This window comes from Triturus cristatus, chromosome 12, assembly GCF_964204655.1.
Source record: "Triturus cristatus chromosome 12, aTriCri1.1, whole genome shotgun sequence".
Lineage (NCBI taxonomy): Eukaryota > Metazoa > Chordata > Amphibia > Caudata > Salamandridae > Triturus > Triturus cristatus.
In genome coordinates, this window is record NC_140595.1 from 342,141,678 (window position 1) to 342,160,461 (window position 18,784).

Genomic DNA, 18,784 nt, shown 5'->3' on the forward strand with positions numbered 1-18,784 from the left:
TAGGTTAGGGTGGACCTCAAAATCATCACCTCTCTCATTGCCTGATATTTTTCAAAGCTCACTTTGGTGAATTGGTTATCTGTTTTTTAGCATGTATAGATAAGGTTGTTTTATCAAAGGGTTGGGGGTGCAGTAGCTTATTTCAGAGATTTTGCATGAATTCTGTGTTATGCATATTAATAAAATGGAAATTTCGTGTCTTCAATATAATGCAATTAATAAAACAGAAATTTCACATACCTTTAGTAAAACTTCAAATATCTACTTTTACATGCTACAATACATATAGTCAGCACACAAACGCAGAAATACAAAAATAACAAACTACAACTTTATTTAAAGAATAAATAATTCTATCTTTATATACTAAAAGAGATATAGTTCCCTCACAAAAGTGAAAATATAGTAAGCAGTGAGAGAGGTGATGATTTTGGGGTCCTCCCTAACCTAGGGAGAGAACCAAGGAGATGCCCTGAATAGAAAGAGCACATCATGCTGAATGATTCGTTGGTGGTCCAATCCTCCTAGGGCCACCCCAAGCACAGTTATGGGCAAAAATACAATCCCTACCAAAGGCCCTGCAAAGCATTATGGGGCGAGATTCTAGAGTGTAGTGAATATTATAGTATCCAATATCAAAAAATTCCTCAAGGGGCAGGCTCTCCGGCTCAGCTGAGAGCTAATTCTATAATATTCAGTGCACTCTAGAATCTCGCCCCATAATGCTTTGCTGGGCCTTTTGTTGGCATTGTATTTTTGCCTATAACTTTGCTTGGGGTGGTCCTAGGAGGATGGGACCACCACTGATTCGTTCAGCATGACATGCTCTTTGTGTTCAATGTATCTGCTTGCCCTTCCCCTAGGTCAGGTGTGACCCCAAAATCATCACCTCTCTCATTGCCTGGTGTTTTTCAGAGTTCCATTTTTGTGAATTGGTTATATATATGTTTTTTCAATATAGCATGGAAAGGTAAATCTTGGTTTTTTTAAAGGTTGTTGGTGCAGTTGAAATTATTGTATGAATTATGTGTTTTTAATGTAATGTGTAGTTAACAAATTTTTGCAGCCTTCACTAGAGGAGTTAATTGGCCACAGTTATTCTGAAGAGACAGCAAGGTTTCTTTCTTTTTGGTGATGATTTCCCAGCAATGTGTGGCAACTAACAATACCAGAGTGTACTATTCTGCCCACTCCCAAGATGTTAGCACCCTTTATTGACTATTAGGAGCTTGGTAGTCTATCCTAAAGATGTGGTTGCCTGTGAGCTACACGCCCATAGGAAAACCTGTTTGGGCACTGGTTTCCCCTATCTGTCCCTGTCACTAGCCTATCTACCTGAACAAAGAGAATCCTAAAAGGAGTGTGATCACCATTCACACACCAAAGGTGGCTTTCCCTTAGAAGCTCGACTTGTGGGCTAACACCCTTAGTGGCATCCTGAGAAGCGACCCTTCAGCAGGTTGCTATTGTTCCTAAGCCTGTTAGTCATTCACACCACTCCCCAGGCGGGCAGAAAGCTGTCTCTTCACCAGTGTCTTTGTGAGACCACTAGACCAGCTGGGTCACAGAGTGGCAACTTTCTTAAAGTTGCCTTACTGTAATTGTGACATTAAATGCGTCCTAGGCATCAGGTTGGGTTTAATGCCACGATTAATATGATACCTTACAGTACGCAGTTAGAAAGTCTCATTCAGAAGTTAGCCAGGCTGGGTGCCAGCATGTAACCCTGTGTTATCCAATGGGGCTATTAACTTTACCACAGCAAAATGATAATTTAGAGGTGTTGCTGCTAAGACGTATATTAAACCATATGTCCTAATAATATAGAGCTATAAAACACAAGCACATATACAAGGGACTTATAAGCAAGTCAGTGCATGTCAATTGGGAATAGCCAATTCAACAAATGCATTATAAGAAGTTAGAACCCTGGCATTAAGGTCTGGATTGCAGTCCTCAACACACTCTCTGAATTGAAAAACAAGCATCATCACTCCAAAAAAAAATGAAAATGCAAAAAGAGACATTTCCTTAAAAACCACAAAATGCATGCTGCCGTTTAAAAAACTTCTCATAACAGCTTGTATATTATGCACACTATTATAATTTGTTTTTGACATTTACTCATCTTAACATGTTCACTTTTAGACCATCTATTATATTGGTGATGATTTTGGGGTCCTCCCTAACCTAGGGAGAGAAACAAGGAGTTGACCTGAACACAAAGAGCACATCATGCTGAACGATTCGGTGGTGGTCCAATCCTCCTACGACCACCCCAAGCACAGTTATGGGCAAAAATACAGTCCCAACCAGAGGCCCTGCAGAGCATTATGGGACAAGATTCTAGAGTGCAGTGAATATTATAGTATCCAATATCAAAACATTCCTCAAGGGGAATCTCGCCCCATAATGCTTTGCTGGGCCTTTCGTTAGCATTGTATTTTTGCCCATAACTTTGCTTGGGGTGGTCCTAGGAGGATGGGACCATCACAATTGTTGAGCATGATAGCCTCTTTGTGTTCAAGGCACCTGCTTGGTTCTCCCCCTAGGTTAGGGGGGACCCCAGAATCATCACCTCTCTCCTTGCCTGCTATTTTCCAAAGCTTGCTTTTGTGAATTGGTTATATGCTTTTTTTTTTTTAGCATAGGGCTGTGGGTGCAGTAGTTTATTGCAAAGTTTGGCATGAATTTTGTATTATGCATATTAATAAGAGAAAAATGTTGTGTTTTCAATGTAATGCAGTTAATAAAACAGAAATCTCACATTTAGTAAAACTTCAAATAACTGTTTTTACATGTAAAAATACATATAATCATCTCACAAAAACAGAAATCAATATATAACAACCTATATCTTTATTTTAAGAATAACCAATTCTATCATTACATACTAAAAAGAATATAGTTCTCTCACAAAAATGAAAACATAGCACGCAGTGAGAGAGGTGATGATTTTGGGGTCCTCCCTAACCTAGGGAGAGAACCAAGGAGATGCCCTGAACACAAAGAGCTCATCATGCTGAACGATTCGGTGGTGGTCCAATCCTCCTACGACCACCCCAACCACAGTTATGAGCAAAAATACAATCCCAACCACAGGCCCTGCAAAGCATTATGGGACAAGATTCTAGAATGCAGTGAATATTATAGTATCCAATATCAAAACATTCCTCAAGGGGAATCTCGCCCCATAATGCTTTGCTGGGCCTTTGCTTGGCATTGTATTTTTGCCCATAACATTGCTTGGGGTGGTCCTAGGAGGATGGGACCATCCCAATTGTTGAACATGATATGCTCTTTGTGTTCAAGGCATCTGCTTGGTCCTCCCCCTAGGTTACGGGGGACCCCAAAATCATCACCTCTCTCATTGCCTGATATTTTTCATAGCTCACTTTTGTGAATTGGTTATATGGTTTTTTTCTTAGCATGTAAAGGTAAAGTTGTTTTGTCTAAGATTTGTGGGTGCAGTAGCTTGCTTCAGAGTTTTTGCATGAATTCTGTGTTATGCTTGTTAATAAAACAGACATGTTGTGTTTTCAATGTAATGCTATTAATCAAACAACTTTCTCACATACCTTTAGTAAAACTTCAAATTACTAATTTTACATGCTACAATAGATATATAAACTGCAAAAAAGTGAAAACAAAAATATAACAAACTACATTTATAGTTAAAGAATAATTAATTCTATCTTTACATGCTAAAAAGAATATAGTTCTTTCACAAAAGTGAATATGAAAATATGGTAAGCAGTGAGAGAGGTGATGATTTTGGGGTCCTCACTAACCCAGGGAGAGAACAAAGGAGATGCCCTGAACACAAAGAGCACATCATGCTGAATGATTCGGTGGTGGTCCAATCCTCCAAGGGCCACCCCAAGCACAGTTATGGGCAAAAATACAATCCCAACCAAAGGCCCTGCAAAGCATTATGGGACGAGATTCTAGAGTGTAGTGAATATTATAGTATCCAACATCAAAACATTCCTCAAGGGGCAGGCTCTCCGGCTCAGCTGAGAGCTAATGCTATAATATTCAGTGCACTCTAGAATCTCGCCCCATAATGCTTTGCTGGGCCTTTCGTTGGCATTGTATTTTTGCCCATAACTTTGCTTGGGGTGGTCCTACGAGTATGGGACCACCACCGATTCGTTCAGCATGATATGCTCTTTGAGTTCAATGCATCTGCTTGCCCTCCCCCTAGGTTAGGGGTGACCCAAAAATCATCACCTCTCTCATTGCCTGGTGTTTTCCTGAGTTCTTTATTTCAGAATTGCTTTTATATATTTTTTTTTATTTAGTAATGAACGGTAAACATTTTTTGTTGTGGGTGCAATAACTAACTCTGCTATGTGGAATAGTGAAAATTGTTGTATGAGTTCTGTGTTTTTAATGTAATGTGATGTCAATAAATCTTTGCATCCTTCACTAGCGGAGTTAATTGCCCATAGTTACTCTGAAGAGACAGTAAGGTCTCTTTCCTTTTGGTGATGACTTCCCAGCAGTGTGTGGCAACTAACAATACCAGAGTGTACTATTCTGCCCGCTCCCAAGATGTTAGCACCCTTTATTGACTATAAGGAGCTTGGTAGCCTACCCTAAAGATGTAGTTGCCTGTGGGCTACACGCCCATAGGAAAAGCTGTTTGAGCACTGGCTTCCCCTATCTGTCCCTGTCACTAGCCTATCTACCTGAACAAAGAGAATCCTAAAAGGAGTGTGATCACCATTCACACACCAAAGTTGGCTTTCCCTTTGAAGCTCGCCTTGTGGGCTAAAACCCTTAGTGGCATCCTGATCAGGGACCCTTCAGCAGGTTGATATTGTTTCTAAGCCTGTTAGTCATTCACACCACTCTCCAGGTGGACAGAAAGCTGTCTGTTCACCAGTGTCTTTGTGAGGCCACTGGAACAGCTGGGTCACAGAGTGGCAACTTTCTAAAAGTTGCCTTACTGTAATTGTGACATTAAATGCGTCCTAGGCATTAGGTTGTGTTTAATGCCACGATTAATATGATACCGTACAGTACCCAGTTAGGTAGTCTCATTCAGAAGTTAGCCAGGCTGGGTGCCAGCATGTAACTCTGTGTTATTCAATTGGGCTATTAACTTTACCACATCAAAATGATAATGAAGAGGTGTTGCTGCTAAGACGTATATTAAAACATATGTCCTAATAATATAGAGCTATAAAGCACAAGCACATATACAAGGGACTTATAAGCAACTCAGTGCATGTCAATTGGGAAAAGCCAATTCAACAAATGCTTTATAAGGAATTAGAACACTAGCATTAAGGTCTGGATTGCAGTCCTCAACACACTCTCTGAATTGAAAAACAAGCATCATCACTCCAAAAAAAAATGAACATGCAAAAAGAGACATTTCCTTAAAAACCACAAAATGCATGCTGCCGTTTAAAAAAAAAATTCATGACAGCTTGTATATTATGCACACTATTATAATTTGTTTTTGACATTTACTCATCTTAACATGTTCACCTTTAGACCATCTATTATATTGGTGATGATTTTGGGGTCCTCCCTAACCTAGGGAGAGAAACAAGGAGTTGACCTGAACACAAAGAGCACATCATGCTGAACGATTCGGTGGTGGTCCAATCCTCCTACGACCACCCCAAGCACAGTTATGGGCAAAAATACAGTCCCAACCAGAGGCCCTGCAGAGCATTATGGGACAAGATTCTAGAGTGCAGTGAATATTATAGTATCCAATATCAAAACATTCCTCAAGGGGAATCTCGCCCCATAATGCTTTGCTGGGCCTTTCGTTAGCATTGTATTTTTGACCACAACATTGCTTGGGGTGGTCCTAGGAGGATGGGACCATCACAATTGTTGAGCATGATAGCCTCTTTGTGTTCAAGGCACCTGCTTGGTTCTCCCCCTAGGTTAGGGGGGACCCCAAAATCATCACCTCTCTCATTGCCTGCTATTTTCCAAAGCTTGCTTTTGTGAATTCGTTGTATGCTTTTTTTTTTTTAGCATGTAAAGGCAAAGTTGTTTTATCATAGGGCTGTGGGTGTAGTAGTTTATTGCAAAGTTTGGCATGAATTTTGTATTATGCATATTAATAAGAGAAAAATGTTGTGTTTTGAATGTAATGCAATTAATAAAACAGAAATCTCACATTTAGTAAAACTTCAAATAACTGCTTTTACATGTAAAAATACATATAATCATCTCACAAAAACAGAAATGAATATATAACAACCTATATATTTATTTTAAGAATAAGCAATTCTATCCTTACATACTAAAAAGAATATAGCTCTTTCACAAAAATGAAAACATAGCACGCAGTGAGAGAGGTGATGATTTTGGGGTCCTCCCTAACCTAGGGAGAGAACCAAGGAGATGCCCTGAACACAAAGAGCTCATCATGCTGAACGATTCGGTGGTCCAATCCTCCTACGACCACCCCAACCACAGTTATGGGCAAAAATACAATCCCAACCAAAGGCCCTGCAAAGCATTATGGGACAAGATTCTAGAATGCAGTGAATATTATAGTATCCAATATCAAAAAATTCCTCAAGGGGAATCTCGCCCCATAATGCTTTGCTGGGCCTTTGCTTGGCACTGTATTTTTGCCCATAACATTGCTTGGGGTGGTCCTAGGAGGATGGGACCATCCCAATTGTTGAGCATGATATTAAGCCTGGGCAAAGCACTACGCTACGCTCGCGTAGTTTGCGAAGTTCGCGCTACTTCGCACTACGCGAATTGCACGTAGCACAGTGCGAACACGCGTAGCGTAGTGTTGCGTAGTGCTGCGGTCATTTTTTGCTTGCTCGCGGTCCTCAACGTCAAGTTGGCGACCGCGAGCAAGCAAAATGACATCCCGGCGAGACTTTTTCCTTGTTCGCGATCAGTAACATCAAGTTGGCGATCGCGAGCATGGAAAATAAACCTCCCGGCGAGATTCCCAACGCGAGGAGGTCAGGTTTCTCATTGCGAGTGGTCGCGTATGCTCGCGACCGCTCGCGATGAGAAACTACCAGTTCGCGTTGAGAAAGCTGCCGCTCGAGTAAAAATCTACTCAAGCAGCAGAAAACTACAGCTCGCACTGTGCAAGATGCCATTTTCAACGATTGCACAGTGCCGGTTGCTTGTCCGCACTGTGCAATCATTGAAAACGACATCTGGCACAGTGCGAACAAGGTACTACGCAGTTCGCGAAGTGCTACGCGTAGCTCGCGTAGTGCGAACTGCACTTTGCGTAGCTTCGCGAAGTGCTACTTCGTGAACTACGCCCAGGGTTACATGATATGCTCTTTGTGTTCAAGGCATCTGCTTGGTCCTCCCCCTAGGTTACGGGGGACCCCAAAATCATCACCTCTCTCATTGCCTGATATTTTTCATAGCTCACTTTTGTGAATTGGTTATATGGTTTTTTTCTTAGCATGTAAAGGTAAATTTGTTTTGTCTAAGATTTGTGGGTGCAGTAGCTTGCTTCAGAGTGTTTGCATGAATTCTGTGTTATGCTTGTTAATAAAACAGACATGTTGTGTTTTCAATTTAATGCTATTAATCAAACAAAATTCTCACATACCTTTAGTAAAGCTTCAAATTACTAATTTTACATGCTACAATAGATATAGTCCCTGCAAAAAAGTGAAAACAAAAATATACCAAACTACCTTTTTAGTTAAAGAATAATTAATTCTATCTTTATATGCTAAAAAGGATATAGTTCTCTCAAAAAAGTGAATATGAAAATATAGTAAGCAGTGAGAGAGGTGATGATTTTGGGGTCCTCACTAACCTAGGGAGAGAACCAAGGAGATGCCCTGAACACAAAGAGCACATCATGCTGAATGATTCGGTGGTGGTCCAATCCTCCTAGGGCCACCCCAAGCACAGTTATGGGCAAAAATACAATCCCAACCAAAGGCCCTGCAAAGCATTATGGGGCGAGATTCTAGAGTGTAGTGAATATTATAGTATCCAATATCAAAACATTCCTCAAGGGGCAGGCTCTCCGGCTCAGCTGAGAGCTAATGCTATAATATTCAGTGCACTCTAGAATCTCGCCCCATAATGCTTTGCTGGGCCTTTCGTTGGCATTGTATTTTTGCCCATAACTTTGCTTGGGGTGGTCCTACGAGTATGGGACCACCACCGATTCGTTCAGCATGATATGCTCTTTGAGTTCAATGCATCTGCTTGCCCTCCCCCTAGGTTAGGGGTGACCCAAAAATCATCACCTCTCTCATTGCCTGGTGTTTTCCTGAGTTCTTTATTTGAGAATTGCTTTTATATATTTATTTTTATATAGTAATGAACGGTAAACATTTTTTGTTGTGGGTGCAGTAACTAATTCTGCTATGTGGAATAGTGAAAATTGTTGTATGAGTTCTGTGTTTTTAATGTAATGTGATGTCAATAAATCTTTGCATCTTTCATTAGCGGAGTTAATTGCCCATAGTTATTCTGAAAAGACAAATAAGGTCTCTTTCCTTTTGGTGATGACTTCCCAGCAGTGTGTGGCAACTAACAATACCAGAGTGTACTATTCTGCCCGCTCCCAAGATGTTAGCACCCTTTATTGACTATAAGGAGCTTGGTAGCCTACCCTAAAGATGTAGTTGCCTGTGGGCTACACGCCCATAGGAAAAGCTGTTTGGGCACTGGCTTCCCCTATCTGTCCCTGTCACTAGCCTATCTACCTGAACAAAGAGAATCCTAAAAGGAGTGTGATCACCATTCACACACCAAAGTTGGCTTTCCCTTTGAAGCTCGCCTTGTGGGCTAAAACCCTTAGTGGCATCCTGATCAGGGACCCTTCAGCAGGTTGATATTGTTTCTAAGCCTGTTAGTCATTCACACCACTCCCCAGGCGGACAGAAAGCTGTCTGTTCACCAGTGTCTTTGTGAGGCCACTGGACCAGCTGGGTCACAGAGTGGCAACTTTCTAAAAGTTGCCTTACTGTAATTGTGACATTAAATGCGTCCTAGGCATCAGGTTGTGTTTAATGCCACGATTAATATGATACCGTACAGTACCCAGTTAGGTAGTCTCATTCAGAAGTTAGCCAGGCTGGGTGCCAGCATGTAACTCTGTGTTATCCAATTGGGCTATTAACTTTACCACATCAAAATAATAATTAAGAGGTGTTGCTGCTAAGACATATATTAAAACATATGTCCTAATAATATAGAGCTATAAAGAACGAGCACATATACAAGGGACTTATAATCAAGTCAGTACATGTCAATTGGGAATAGCCAATTCAACAAATGCTTTATAAATAGTTAAAACACTAGCATTAAGGTCTGTATTGCAGTCCTCAGCCCACTCTCAGAATAAAAAAACAAAGATGCAAAAAGAGACATTTCCTTAAAAACCACAAAATGCATTCTGCAGTTTAAAATTTTTCTCATCACAGCTCGTATATTTTGCACACTATTATAATTTGTCATTCACATTTACTCACCTTAACATGTTCGCCTTTTGACCATCTATTATATTGGTGATGAGTTTGGGGTCCTCCCAAACCTAGGGAGAGAACCAAGGAGTTGCCCTGAACACAAGGAGCACATCATGCTGAACGATTCGGTGGTGGTCCAATCCTCCTACGACCACCCCAAGCACAGTTATGGGCAAAAATACAATCCCAACCAGAGGCCCTGCAAAGCATTATGGGACAAGATTCTAGAGTGCAGTGAATATTATAGTATCCAATATCAAAACATTCCTCAAGAGGAATCTTGCCCCATAATGCTTTGCTGGGCCTTTGGTTGGCATTGTATTTTTGACCATAACATTGCTTGGGGTGGTCCTAGGAGGATGGGACCATCACAATCGTTGAACATGATATGCTCTTTGTGTTCAAGGCATCAGCTTGGTCCTCCCCCTAGGTTAGGGTGGACCTCAAAATCATCACCTCTCTCATTGCCTGATATTTTTCAAAGCCCACATTGGTGAATTGGTTATATGTTTTTTAGCATGTATAGATAAGGTTGTTTTATCAAAGGGTTGTGGGTGCAGTAGCTTACTTCAGAGATTTTGCATGAATTCTGTGTTATGCATATTAATAAAATGGAAATTTTGCATCTTCAATATAATGCAATTAATAAAACAGAAATTTCACATATCTTTAGTAAAACTTCAAATAACTACTTTTACATGCTACAATACATATAGTCAGCACACAAAAGCGGAAATGAAAATATAACAAACTACAACTTTAGAAAAAGTAATTCTATCTTTATATACTAAAATAGATATAGTTCCCTCACAAAAGTGAAAATATAGTAAGCAGTGAGAGAGGTGATGATTTTGGGGTCCTCACTAACCTAGGGAGAGAACCATGGAGATGCCCTGAACAGAAAGATCACATCATGCTGAATGATTCGTTGGTGGTCCAATCCTCCTAGGGCCACCCCAAGCACAGTTATGGGCAAAAATACAATCCCTACCAAAGGCCCTGCAAAGCATTATGGGGCGAGCTTCTAGATTGTAGTGAATATTATAGTATCCAATATCAAAAAATTCCTCAAGGGGCAGGCTCTCCGGCTCAGCTGAGAGCTAATTCTATAATATTCAGTGCACTCTAGAATCTCGCCCCATAATGCTTTGCTGGGCCTTTCGTTGGCATTGTATTTTTGCCTATAACTTTGCTTTGGGTGGTCCTAGGAGGATGGGACCACCACTGATTCGTTCAGCATGACATGCTCTTTGTGTTCAAGGTATCTGCTTGCCCTCCCCCTAGGTTAGGTGTGACCCCAAAATCATCACCTCTCTCATTGCCTGGTGTTTTTCAGAGTTCCATGTTTGTGAATTGGTTATATATATGTTTTTACAATGTAGCATGGAAAGGTAAATCTTGTTTTTTTTTAAAGGTTGCAGGTGCGGTTGAAATTATTGTATGAATTATGTGTTTTTAATATAATGTGTAGTTAACAAATTTCTGCAGCCTTCACTAGCGGAGTTAATTGGCCACAGTTATTCTGAAGAGACAGCAAGGTTTCTTTCTTTTTGGTGATGATTTCCCAGCAATGTGTGGCAACTAACAATACCAGAGTGTACTATTCTGCCCACTCCCAAGATGTTAGCACCCTTTATTGACTATTAGGAGCTTGGTAGTCTATCCTAAAGATGTGGTTGCCTGTGAGCTACACGCCCATAGGAAAACCTGTTTGGGCACTGGTTTCCCCTATCTGTCCCTGTCACTAGCCTATCTACCTGAACAAAGAGAATCCTAAAAGGAGTGTGATCACCATTCACACACCAAAGGTGGCTTTCCCTTAGAAGCTCGCCTTGTGGGCTAACACCCTTAGTGGCATCCTGAGAAGGGACCCTTCAGCAGGTTGCTATTGTTCCTAAGCCTGTTAGTCATTCACACCACTCCCCAGGCGGGCAGAAAGCTGTCTGTTCACCAGTGTCTTTGTGAGACCACTAGACCAGCTGGGTCACAGAGTGGCAACTTTCTTAAAGTTGCCTTACTGTAATTGTGACATTAAATGCGTCCTAGGCATTAGGTTGGGTTTAATGCCACGATTAATATGATACCTTACAGTACCCAGTTAGATAGTCTCATTCAGAAGTTAGCCAGGCTGGGTGCCAGCATGTAACCCTGTGTTATCCAATGGGGCTATTAACTTTACCACAGCAAAATGATAATTTAGAGGTGTTGCTGCTAAGACGTATATTAAAACATATGTCCTAATAATATAGAGCTATAAAGCACAAGCACATATACAAGGGACTTATAAGCAAGTCAGTGCATAACAATTGGGAATAACCAATTCAACAAATGCTTTATAAGGAGTTAGAACACTAGCATTAAGGTCTGGATTGCAGTCCTCAACACACTCTCTGAATTGAAAAACAAGCATCATCACTCCAAAAAAAAATGAAAATACAAAAAGAGACATTTCCTTAAAAACCACAAACTGCATGCTGCCGTTTAAAAAAAAATTCATGACAGCTTGTATATTATGCACACTATTATAATTTGTTTCTGTCATTTACTCATCTTAACATCTTCACCTTTAGACCATCTATTTATTTATTTATTTATGGTATTTGTAGAGCGCAACACTCATCCCGAGGGATATCACGGCGCTTAAGCCAGATGGACACAGCTGATCGTTATAACAGAAGGATATTAGTAGGAAGAGGGAAAAAGGTGCGTTTTCAGCTTTTTACGGAACAGGAGGTAATTGGTGGTATGTCTGAGGTCATCTGGAAGCTCGTTCCATCTCTTGGCCGCTAAGTAAGAAAAGGAGCGGCTGCCCGTTCTGGCTTTATATATGCGTTTCGTCCTTGCTAGTGCTGATAGAGTGGAGCGTAGGTTCCTGGTAGGTACGTAGAATTCCATTTTGTCCTGGAGCATGATAGGACCGGTCTTGTGCAGGGCTCTGTGGGCATGACAGAGAAGTTTGAATGTGGCCCTCTGGCGCACAGGGAGCCAATGAAGGGTTTTCAGGCATTCTGATGCCGAGTCTAACTTGCCTTTATCGCAAATCAGTTTGGCGGCCGCATTTTGCAGTACCTGTAGGCAAGAAAAAAGGTGTTCATTCATCCCTACAAATAGCGCATTCCCGTAATCAAGACGACTGACCAGTAGGGCTTGGGTGACTGAGCGTCTGCAGTTCAACAGTATCCATGGAAATAGCCTCATTAGAAGTTTCAAGATGGCGAAACCCTTGCTACAGAGGGATCGCACATGATCTTTCATGGATAGCTCATCATCCATGATAATTCCCAGATTCCTAGCGTGTTGTTTGGGGGTAGGAGCCATGCCAACGTGGGAGGCCACCACGTGGCGTCCCAGATTCTTTTCCAGCGTTTAGCTTCAAGCAGTGGGAGTGCATCCATTGAGCCATTTCTGCAAGACAGCCTTGTAATTTAGTTTTAATAATTTCAGGTTTTTCGTTTAGGGCCACCACTAACTGCGTATCGTCTGCGTATGAGCACATGCCGATGCCCCACTTTCTTCCAATGTCAGCCAAAGATGACATATAAACATTGAAGAGGGTGGGGCTCAGCGATGCGCCCTGAGGGACCCCGCAGTCAATGGAGGTAGGGCTGGACTGAGATTGGCCCAAATGTACAGTCTGGGTGCGGTTACTCAAGAAGGAATGCAGCCAATTCAGAGCATTCGATTTCACTCCTTTGTGGCGGAGTATGTTCAACAGACATTGATGGGAGACCGTATCAAATGCCGCTGACAGGTCGAGCAGTATTAGTGCCACTGATCCTCCTTGATCTATGGAGGACCTAATACTGTCCGAAACTGCCAGCAACGTGGCCTCAGTGCTGTTATTAGTTCTAAAGCCTGTCTGGGTGGGATCCAGGAGAGAATTAGTTTCTAAGTATTTGGTCAATTGGACATTGACCAATTTTTCCAGGACTTTAGAAAGATATGGGAGCTGAGAAATGAGTCTGTAGTTCTCCGGGTTAGCAATATCGGAGCCCGCTTTCTTCAGGAGAGGGATCACGGCTGCATGCTTCCAGACAGTAGGAAATATGGCAGTTTTGAGAGATTTGTTGAAAAGTTGAGTGACCAAGGGGCAGAGTGTGAGTGCAATTTTGGAGAACACAAAATGAGGGCAGGGATCCAAAGGAGAGCCCGATTTAACTGATTGCATAGCTGTTGAGACATCTTCCACTGAGAGTGGTTCAAAATCTGCTAGACAGGGGATAGTTCCCATATCTGGGGTATCTGAGTCTGGTATGGTATTAATATTAACAGATCGGGGGGAGAAATTGGAGTACATTTTCTTGATTTTCTCTGAGAAGAAGGTACTAATGCGGTTACAGGCCTCAACCGTAGGGGTAAGTGTTTGAGAGGTGCTGGCAGGTTTACTCAGTTCTTTCACTATCTTATATAGTTCCTTCGCGGAGTTACTGTTCTCCTCTATACGCTGAGTAAAATGATCTTTCTTGGCGTGCTTGATGGCTAGAGTATATTTTTTCCGATTGTGGATATAGTTAAGTTTAAGTTCAGCTCTCTTGTCCTTGGATTGCCTCCAGAGATGTTCAAGCTTTTGGCATTCCCTTTTAAGACTTTTAAGATGAGGGGTATACCATTTTTCTGTTGGGGCCTTTTTCCTAGTTACCCGAGTAGTCGCTATTTTATTTAGGGTTTGTAGTATACCGGCATCGAGGGAAGCGACATCCGTACATACGGGAGAGTCGATAGGGAATTCAAGTTTGACCTCCTGAAAATGTGTGTCGAAATTCGATTCCTCGACTAGTCTCCAGGCTCGTTTGGAGATTCTTTGAGCTTTATTGGGTCTCTGGGGTTTACAAGAGACATCAAGTAGAAAGGATATAAGGAAGTGGTCTGACCAAGACAGAGGCTGAACCTCGGATACATGAGTTGATGCAATATTGGTAAATAATAGGTCCAATGTGTGGCCAGCCGTGTGAGTGGGGCCCACCACCCATTGCTTCAGGTTTAGTGTCTCCATATCTTGTTTTAATTGGGAGGTTCCCAATGCCTCCGCGTTTTCGTAATGAATGTTAAAATCGCCAACAATGAGGTAGTTCTTGAATTTTAGGCAGAGTGGCAGTAGTTGATTGAGCAGTTTGGCTCCCAGATTGGTTTGTTGTCATGGGGGGTTGTATATTACAGCTCCAGCCAGTATGGTAAGGCCCTCGTGAAGGACTCTGAAAGATAGAGTCTGATATTCACTATTGAAGGCTGTTGGTTCCACTAGGCAGGTTAAATGCTCTTTAAATATTACTGCCACCCCTCCTCCTCTCTTACCAGATCTATCTTGTGTGATAATTTTGTAGTTAACAGGGAGGACATTAGCTAGATCTGGGGCATTATGGTCGGACAACCAAGTTTCAGTGACGAAAAGTAGACCCAGCATTTTAGAAGTAAGTAGGTCTATTATATTGGTGATGATTTTGGGGTCCTCCCTAACCTAGGGAGAGAAACAAGGAGTTGACCTGAACACAAAGAGCACATCATGCTGAACGATTCGGTGGTGGTCCAATCCTCCTACGACCACCCCAAGCACAGTTATGGGCAAAAATACAGTCCCAACCAGAGGCCCTGCAGAGCATTATGGGACAAGATTCTAGAGTGCAGTGAATATTATAGTATCCAATATCAAAACATAACATTGCTTGGGGTGGTCCTAGGAGGATGGGACCATCACAATTGTTGAGCATGATATCCTCTTTGTGTTCAAGGCACCTGCTTGGTTCTCCCCCTAGGTTAGGGGGGACCCCAAAATAATCACCTCTCTCATTGCCTGCCATTTTCCAAAGCTTGCTTTTGTGAATTGGTTCTATGCTTTTTTTTTTTAGCATGTAAAGGCAAAGTTGTTTTATCATAGGGCTGAGAGTGTAGTAGTTTACTGCAAAGTTTGGCATGAATTTTGTATTATGCATATTAATAAGAGAAAAATGTTGTGTTTTCAATGCAATTAATAAAACAGAAATCTCACATTTAGTAAAACTTCAAATAACTGCTTTTACATGTAAAAATACATATAAACATCTCACAAAAACAGAAATGAATATATAATAACCTATATCTTTATTTTAAGAATAACCAATTCTATCATTGGTCCTCCCCCTAGGTTAGGATGGACCTCAAAATCATCACCTCTCTCATTGCCTGATATTTTTCAAAGCTCACTTTGGTGAATTGGTTATATGTTTTTTAGCATGTATAGATAAGGTTGTTTTATCAAAGGGTTGTGGGTGCAGTAGCTTACTTCAGAGATTTTGCATGAATTCTGTGTTATGCATATTAATAAAATGGAAATGTTGTGTCTTCAATATAATGCAATTAATAAAACAGAAATTTCACATCCCTTTAGTAAAACTTCAAATAACTACTTTTACATGCTACAATACATATAGTCAGCACACAAAAGCAGAAATGAAAATATAACAAACTACAACTTTATTTAAAGAATAAATAATTCTATCTTTATAAACTAAAAGAGATATAGTTCCCTCACAAAAGTGAAAATATAGTAAGCAGTGAGAGAGGTGATGATTTTGGTGTCCTCCCTAACCTAGTGAGAGAACCAAGGAGATGCCCTGAACAGAAAGAGCACATCATGCTGAATGATTCGTTGGTGGTCCAATCCTCCTAGGGCCACCCCAAGCACAGTTATGGGCAAAAATACAATCCCTACCAAAGGCCCTGCAAAGCATTATGGGGCGAGATTCTAGAGTGTAGTGAATATTTTTTCGTTGGCATTGTATTTTTGCCTATAACTTTGCTTGGGGTGGTCCTAGGAGGATGGGACCACCACTGATTCGTTCAGCATGACATGTTCTTTGTGTTCAAGGTATCTGCTTGCCCTCCCCCTAGGTTAGGTGTGACCCCAAAATCATAACCTCTCTCATTGCCTGATATTTTTCATAGCTCACTTTTGTGAATTGGTTATATGGTTTTTTTCTTAGCATGTAAAGGTAAAGTTGTTTTGTCTAAGATTTGTGGGTGCAGTAGCTTGCTTCAGAGTTTTTGCATGAATTCTGTGTTATGCTTGTTAATAAAACAGACATGTTGTGTTTTCAATATAATGCTATTAATCAAACAAAATTCTCACATACCTTTAGTAATACTTCAATTTACTAATTTTACATGCTACAATAGACATAGTCACTGCAAAAAAGGGAAAACAAAAATATAACAAACCACATTTATAGCTAAAGAATAATTAATTCTATCTTTACATTCTAAAAAGGATATAGTTCTCTCACAAAAGTGAATATGAAAATATAGTAAGCAGTGAGAGAGGTGATGATTTTGGGGTCCTCACTAACCTAGGGAGAGAACCAAGGAGATGCCCTGAACACAAAGAGCACATCATGCGGAATGATTTGGTGGTGGTTCAATCCTCCTAGGGCCACCCCAAGCACAGTTATGGGCAAAAATACAATCCCAACCAAAGGCCCTGCAAAGCATTATGGGGCGAGATTCTAGAGTGTAGTGAATATTATAGTATCCAATATCAAAACATTCCTCAAGGGGCAGGCTCTCCGGCTCAGCTGAGAGCTAATGCTATAATATTCAGTGCACTCTAGAATCTCGCCCCTTAATGCTTTGCTGGGCCTTTCGTTGGCATTGTATTTTTGCCCATAACTTTGCTTGGGGTGGTCCAACGAGTATGGGACCACCACCGATTCGTTCAGCATGATATGCTCTTTGAGTTCAATGCATCTGCTTGCCCTCCCCCTAGGTTAGGGGTGACCCAAAAATCATCACCTCTCTCATTGCCTGGTGTTTTCCTGAGTTTTTTATTTGAGAATTGCTTTTATATATTTTTTTTTAATATAGTAATGAACGGTAAACATTTATTGTTGTGGGTGCAGTAAATAGCTCTGCTATGTGGAATAGTGAAAATTGTTGTATGAGTTCTGTGTTTTTAATGTAATGTGATGTCAATAAATCTTTGCATCCTTCACTAGCGGAGTTAATTGCCCATAGTTACTCTGAAGAGACAGTGAGGTCTCTTTCCTTTTGGTGATGACTTCCCAGCAGTGTGTGGCAACTAACAATACCAGAGTGTACTATTCTGCCCGCTCCCAAGATGTTAGCACCCTTTATTGACTATAAGGCACTTGGTAGCCTACCCTAAAGATGTAGTTGCCTGTGGGCTACACGCCCATAGGAAAAGCTGTTTGGGCACTGGCTTCCCCTATCTGTCCCTGTCACTAGCCTATCTACCTGAACAAAGAGAATCCTAAAAGGAGTGTGATCACCATTCACACACCAAAGTTGGCTTTCCCTTTGAAGCTCGCCTTCTGGGCTAAAACCCTCAATGGCATCCTGAGCAGGGACCCTTCAGCAGGTTGATATTGTTTCTAAGCCTGTTAGTCATTCACACCACTCCCCAGGCGGACAGAAAGCTGTCTGTTCACCAGTGTCTTTGTGAGGCCACTGGACCAGCTGGGTTACAGAGTGGCAACTTTCTAAAAGTTGCCTTACTGTAATTGTGACATTAAATGCGTCCTAGGCATCAGGTTGTGTTTAATGCCACGATTAATATGATACCGTACAGTACCCAGTTAGGTAGTCTCATTCAGAAGTTAGCCAGGCTGGGTGCCAGCATGTAACTCTGTGTTATCCAATTGGGCTATTAACTTTACCACAGCAAAATGATAATTAAGAGGTGTTGCTGCTAAGACATATATTAAAACATATGTCCTAATAATATAGAGCTATAAAGAACAAGCACATATACAAGGGACTTATAATCAAGTCAGTACATGTCAATTGGGAATAGCCAATTCAACAAATGCTTTATAAATAGTTAAAACACTAGCATTAAGGTCTGTATTGCAGTCCTCAGCCCACTCTCAGAATAAAAAAACAAGCAATACCACTCCAACAAAAAACAAAGATGCAAAAAGAGACATTTCCTTAAAAACCACAAAATGCATTCTGCAGTTTAAAATTGTTCTCATCCCAGCTTGTATATTTTGCACACTATTATAATTTGTCATTCACATTTACTCACCTTAACATGTTCACCTTTTGACCATCTATTATATTGGTGATGAGTTTGGGGTCCTCCCAAACCTAGGGAGAGAACCAAGGAGTTGCCCTGAACACAAGGAGCACATCATGCTGAACGATTCGGTGGTGGTCCAATCCTCCTACGACCACCCCAAGCACAGTTATGGGCAAAAATACAATCCCAACCAGAGGCCCTGCAAAGCATTATGGGACAAGATTCTAGAGTGCAGTGAATATTATAGTATCCAATATCAAAACATTCCTCAAGAGGAATCTTGCCCCATAATGCTTTGCTGGGCCTTTGGTTGGCATTG